This window comes from Hermetia illucens, chromosome 4 (genome assembly GCF_905115235.1).
Source record: "Hermetia illucens chromosome 4, iHerIll2.2.curated.20191125, whole genome shotgun sequence".
Classification (NCBI taxonomy): Eukaryota; Metazoa; Arthropoda; class Insecta; order Diptera; family Stratiomyidae; genus Hermetia; species Hermetia illucens.
Window position 1 is genome coordinate 73,894,487 of NC_051852.1, and position 7,221 is coordinate 73,901,707.

The window sequence follows — 7,221 nt, forward strand, 5'->3', positions numbered from 1 at the left end:
CGGCCATTACAAGTTTAAGAGAATTGGGGAATCAAGTTAAAAACACAAAGCCCTAATTGGCAAATTTATAAGAATATCGGGAACCAAAGGAAGCAATCGCTGATACCTGAGCGGATTTGTATTGTCTTATCAAAAGCCGATACCAACACACACAAGATATCGTAAGAGAAAAGAATGGTACACTGCTTACCAATCAACAACCCGGGGCAGACAGATGTCTGGAATATTTGGAGCAATTATCAACAGAAGAATCTATTTATCTTCCGCTTCCACTAATATGGACAATTGGAACGATTCTACCTGTAAGCACCATAGAGATCGACTAAACAATTAAACGAATAAAATCGGGGAAATGAATAGAACCTGACAACATCGTAGCTGAGCTCTGAGCTCTCTGAGCAGCAATGAATAACTGGGATCCAACATTGTAGCTCATTGAGTTCTTTAATCGATTTACTGGCGGGATAGAACACCATCTGACTAGCAAGGAAGTGCTACAGGTTCAAAATGAAAAACAATGGCAATCCAGCAGAATATTCACATACCATTCGATTCGGTTGCTGCCCGTATCATGGTGATTTTTGAACCCATTCTTGATAGCCGTGTTTGCGGCATCGTACAAATAACTGTGGTTAACTGGTTTTCTCCAGAACTGCGGTACTGCTGACGCTACACTCGTACTCATAGAGAAACACCGTGAACAGCATCGCCCTATCTACATGTCACTTCTGGATCTAGAGAAGGCGATTTACCGTGTGACCCACAAACTCATCTGATATGCGCTGCGACTACATCTAGTGCCAGAGGAATTCGCGTGCCAGGTTAAGTTGCTTTCCCGATCTAAGGAGTAAAGTTTGAAGTATGGCAGGTGTTCTTTAGGAAAGCACCCTCTCGCCAGTACTTTTTGTTTTTGTTGTGGACGTAGTCGGAACATCCGATGTCTAGCGCCACATACACTGCTCTATGCAGATGATGTTTTCCTAGCGTCTAATAACAAAGCTGATCTCGAGGAACTTGTCCAGAAGTGGACCATACCATTGGCAGCGACCTGCCGAGAGCTGAGCGATTTAAATATTTTGGATCAATGATATCAGCCAATCATGAGCTGCATTATAAAATTTCAAAATTCCAAGAAGAAGACCAAAACAACATTAGCTTGATACGCTAGATTGTAATTAGAGTGCCTCTCGACTACATCACCATTAGGTCTTGTACTGAGCAAAAGAGCGCAACCGATCAAGATTAGCCGATCCGAAGGAGAAGAAAACTACAGAGAAAATATCTTTGTTACAATTCGAACGAGACATATGTGTTTTTAAGGTGGGGGAGAGGTAAACCTCTGAGCACTCAGACTCTAGTCGGATTCGTTTATATGTATATCGCAGGATTTCCGATAGTGAATTTGATGCTATCCGCTGCAGTTGTAGGACATCAGCATTAAAAATCTGATGTCTGATATATCCATTGGTGGGGCACTCACATAGAAAATTCACCGTGGATTCCGGAATTCCTATTCAGAACATATGCCCCGTTAGTGAATTATGGCCTGTCAGAATGCCCACAATACTTCTCCAAATCTTGCTGCTTTTCGACAGGATAAACTTTGCAGTATGTTTGTTTGGTTCAGACAAAAATGTGGTGTGTTTAGCAGCATTAAGGCTCAGCCACCTGTCTTTATGGGAAATTTATTCAAGGTTTTTGATAGCAGCATTACCCATTGCTACTGACACCCTAATTGCTGATTCCGATCCGGGCATGTGGGAAATTGAACCCTGTTTTGCTAAAGCATCCTTGATTTCCACTGTATTGAATCTAGAAACAGAGTCAAATCGGTTTCTATCTATTCTATCGATTCTCCTGAACCATGTTTTGAAGTAATCAAAAGACTGCTTGGCTATCGCTACAGATTGCAATATGCCTGCGCTTCAACCGCTCATCAATCATCCATGTTGCCGCTGTATATTGCCCCAAGAAAAAAACTCATTTCTCATTTTCATTCGAAAGGTAGACTCCTACTCCAGAACCCTGTTCTATTTTTGAGCCATCGGTGTAAAAGGCGTCAGTATATCCTGGTTCTTTTAATAATAATAATAATCGTTGGCGCAATAATCCATATTGGATCAGGGCCTTGAAGTGTGTTAGAGCACTTAATTCAAGACCGAAACGGTACACTACAGTACACTCTAGGAGGCAATGTGGTCAGCATTGCGCTCGCCCGAGATTATTACCCTGATTTGACTCAGGTACGCATTCACAGCTGAGTCGACTGGTATCCGACGACAAATCACGGTACAAATCCCACTGCAACCACTGAAATTTGAACCGCGACCTCCCGTACGACAGCATTGCGCTCTAACCACTCAGCTATCCGGATCTTTTGGTTCCCAGTTTTCTCTACATTCTCTACAAGATAACTGCATATCTTCTACCAAACAAATGTATGTAGATCCGAGCATCAGAAGGCATTGCGAAAACTGAAAATAGATCCCCCAATAACACTTCCAATGCTCTGTGCCCCCACGTCTATTTCACCTTAGATCTAATCAAATTAGTGTAAGAGCTGCTCTCGTTGAAATGCTCTGAATAATTCCCAAATATTTCACTTCTTCGGAGAGTTGAAGGGTTGTACCTCCCATCTCTGGAAGGCAATGATCATTCAGTTTACTGCTTTTCATCAAATAATATAGACGCAAGGCTACTGCTTTACAGAAACATTTCATTGAGACGGAAGCAATCATTTAAATCGGGAATTCGAAATTTGTTTCATAATGACCGAAATAGTGAAACAAAATTTAACCCTAAAAGTTAAAGAACAAATATTTTCTGATTTAGGCAAAGCCAGTCAGTGCTAACAAGTCCTTGTGCTTGAGGCTTATTAGTACTGACGGAGGGGAACAATTGGTTCTCTAAATATCGGTCCTTTCAAGCTTAATAAATATTATTAGCGAATAGCAAAGCAAGCGTTAACTATTTTAAATAATTTAATCACTAGAAACACGACGATATTACACTTCGTTAGGCAAAGGATTAATCATATCATCAGTTTCGCGAAAATATCCTTTATCGAAATGAGTAGTGTGCATGATTGGGACCCTAAAATGTTAATATTAAGTACTGACAATTGCGTAATAGTGAAAAATATACTTTACGGAAGGCCGAGCAAAGAATGCAAAGCAAAGAAAAGCCATTAATAACATGGTTTGTAAAGCTTGATAATGTCAAGAAATTCACCAATGAGTTTTCGTTTCAAACACGACAGTGGTCGGAATTGAGAAAAAACAGTATAAATTAGATGGATGTAGTTGAAATTCTCTATAGAATGAACCAAAATCAAAAAATTTCGCCAAAAAATAACAAAATCGCGGCGATTTTTTAAATTTTGCGGTTTTTGGCGCCAAAAACCTGATTTGAATCAAAACATTCAACACCTATCTCCTCCGGCGTTCATTCTGTTCTGCTTGGAATGTACACATGAAATACTAAAATTTCAAAACGAATAGTCAAGTGTTTTTTTTTAATATTCCACGCCTACCCAAAAAACATTATTTTTGGAAAAGCGCATTTAAAAATTTATTGCAGTATTGACAGTAGTGAATTTTTCGTACTGAAGCTGAATCATAACCGGTTAAAGCAGTTTCCAAAGTGTTCCCTTCTATTTATACAACTAATACTAATAATCTAAAGCAGACGTTTTATAGACTAGCTACTCATTTTTAAAATAAATATTTTCAGATGTATTTTCAATCAAAACCAATCATGTGTGTGTGGTGGGAGAGAAGCTACAGCTTCTGAGCACTCATCCCGTGTTCGCCTATTGTACTCGCTACCCTCATCTAACGGAATATTCCGGATTCGTTAACGTATCGTAGGATTTCCGTTAGTGGACGTGATGCTATCAGTCACAACCTGAAAACATCGGGACCAAGGACCTGATACCTGATGCGTCCATAGGCGGGGCATTCACATTGAAAATGCTCCGTGGATTCTGCTTCCTCATTACAGGAGGGACATGTGTCGTCTCGTCGTCTTGAATAATTCCTAATCTGAACATATGCTAGTGAATTATGGTCTGTCAAAATGCCCACAATACTCCTGCAAGTCCTCCTGCTTTTCGACAGGATAAATTTTGCGGTACGCATGTTCGGTTCTGGCAGAAAAAGTTTGGCGTGTCGAGGAGCATTTAGGCTCTCTAGCTTGTTCCCAATTTTTAAAGACAGACTTATCCAATGCTACTGATACTCCGATTGCTGGTTCCGGTCCGGCATAGGGTAGATTGACCCCTCTTTCGCTAAAGCATCCGAGATTTCATTTCCCTCTACGCCGCAGTGACCAGGTACCCAGAGTAGTTCCACCGTATTGAATCTAGAGATAGAGTTCAAACGGTTTCTGCATTCCTGAACGATTTTCGAAGTGATCAAAGTACTACTCAACGCCCACAAAAACTCGTGCATAAATATGCGGTGTTTGATAAAACCTTGATTGCATTAACAAATGAGAAAGTAACATTTTTGAAAAGTATATACAGACATATATTAATTATTGAATAAATCAGCATGTGTGAACTCTAGATCAACAGCAACAGCAGCACTTTTTTTCCAAACAGAGCAAAATTGAGCAAAAAGTATTAATTGTATTAAACAATATACATTTTGATGAACAAAAAACCATTATTTATAATAATTCGAGTAGCAATGAGTAGTCTTAACTGTTTCCTCAAAGAAAACATTTATCTAGGGTTTTTATTAAGGAGTATTATTAGTATTATAAACAAGTCGGGAAACCGGAAGCTAGACGCTTCAGGTATGAAAGGTTTTGTGTATTTCTTTTATAAAGAGATTTGGGTGTGCATTTGTCCCATTAGCATGTAGCACGTAAAATATGTATATATTATGTGAAAATAGCCACTTTCAAGTGATATTGACATTCATAGTCTCGAATTTGCAGAGAAACGACAGCTTTGACCTAGTATTACTTTGTTAGTAATAGCGCGATTTTTACCAAATTTGGCAGGATCATGCTCTATGCTGTAGCCTATGTTGTTGCAAGATTTTGTGATTCTAGGGTGAACTTAAGGGGGGTTTTCCTGTCAATTACTAAAAATTATAGTAATGTACTATTATTAATTTTATTTGAACAGGTATCGGTATGGAGGGTATTTCAGAGCCTAGGCACCATATAGTGACAGCCCCCTGATTTTTTTCAGATTTTTCGGTTTGGTAGTTTCTGAGAATGGCCCCCTTAAAGAAGTGATCACTTTCAACCCCCCGCGCTCCACACCCTTCCAACGAATGTCAAAACTAAGATCGGCTTTGAAAAGTACTAATCGAGACCTTTAATTTGATACCCCACATGACTATATTTGATGAAAAAAAATTTTACACCCCCCTTTTGCATGTATGGGGACCCCCCCTTAAGTTCAACGTAAAAGGATGTAATTCACTGTATGCGTGAGCGTTCACAGTTCCCACCTTTCAACCAAATTTGGTGTCAATCGCTATAACCGTCTCCGAGAAAAATGCGTGTGACGGACAGACAGACAGACAGACAGACAGACAGACAGACAGACGGACAGACAGACAGACAGACAGACAGACAGACAGACAGTAAACCGATTTTAATAAGGTTTTGTGTTTACACAAAACCTTAAAAATAGTAAAACTTGCATGGTTTTTCTTATAGAGAAATAACAGACAAGTTGAAAATAGGGAACACGATCTGCTTTGTTTTGTGTGGATATTTCGTGAGACTAGTGCAATTCCCGATTGAATTTTCCGACAATTATAATTTAATAAATCAAGATTTAGATTTATCTATCTATATTTTGAATTTCCTTAAACCTTCCACCTTTCAGACATGGTCTATTCCAACGAACATCTCTGGTAGGAAATAATATCCAATGCTCAATAATACTTTCTCGCAGCAAAGCGACAAAGCAGCGCTTCGAACATGAAAGCAGAAATCCGTTGAAAGTTTACGTACAACGGTTTGGCGCACAGCATCGTGGACACACATCAGCAAAATTCCGTCAAAGCCGCTGTTGAGAAAGTCGGCGACGCGCTTCACACGTCCGCAATTATGCGACAAAACATATTAAGTGCGGCCGGTGCACACACGAACGTTGCTCGAGTCAGTTTCGTATTGCTCGTTCGTCTCTCAATCGCCGCCTGTTGTGTACCTCGTCAGCAGCGTCGGTAGCAGCATGCGACTCCGACATTTGATTTGAATTAAATCAACGCCGGCAAACGCATACTTTTTATTTGAGATACACATCGTTCTGAAATGTGTACATGTACAGTAGCGCTGTGCGGCTTGTAACCTGACAGCTTGCATTGCTGGGGCAGGAAGGTATCTAGTTTAGGACGTCCGTAATATAGTCTTTCTTTTTTAAGATAGAAGATCTTAGAGAAGACTCGATTCTTGGGTCCCGAGTAGTTCTCAAACCCAATTCCGATCAAATGAAAATAATAAAAAAAATTTAGAGGCATCTGATTGTAATTATGCGGTGTTCCCAACGATTAATTATTTGAAATAATAAAAAACTTGTTTCTTTTTCGCTGGTGTAGAAATTTATTCTTGCAAATACCGATATTTCGGGAACCGCTTGTTCCCTTCATCAATGACCATTTGTAGGAGGCTTCGATGCCAATGCTTGGCAACAACAAATTTTTTATATGACCTCCGTATATGGGTTTCTCTTTCCACATGTCGATCTTCTGTTGGACTGATATTGGTTCCCATTTTCTGCTTTTCAAGTTCAAAGGAGGTAATTTATCATCTATCATACCATGACGGTAGCGTGATGTATTTGGCTAGATGATTGTTCGAGAAAAACTCACGAAGAGAATGCACTTGATTGTAGTGCAATGTTTTGAAATCAAGTACCCCCCTTCCTCCCTGATGACGTAAGGTGGTAATCCTAAATTTCTCGGCAGCTCTATTTTGCGTGTTGTTGTTTGCAAGAACTAACTTTACTCGTCTATTGACAGAGTCTAAATCCGTATTACTCCACTGTGTGATAACACCGAAAGCATAAAGAAGGACGGGAATGGGGAAGGTGTTGATTGCCATGATTCAATTTTTTCCGAATAGCTCAGTTTTAAGGACAAGATCCAGACGCCGTTCAAATTCCCCCAGCAATTTAGATTTCATTATTGCCACAACAGGTGTTGTTGCTTGCAATATGCCGAGGTATCTGTAGACGTCGTCCGAATCCATCGTTGT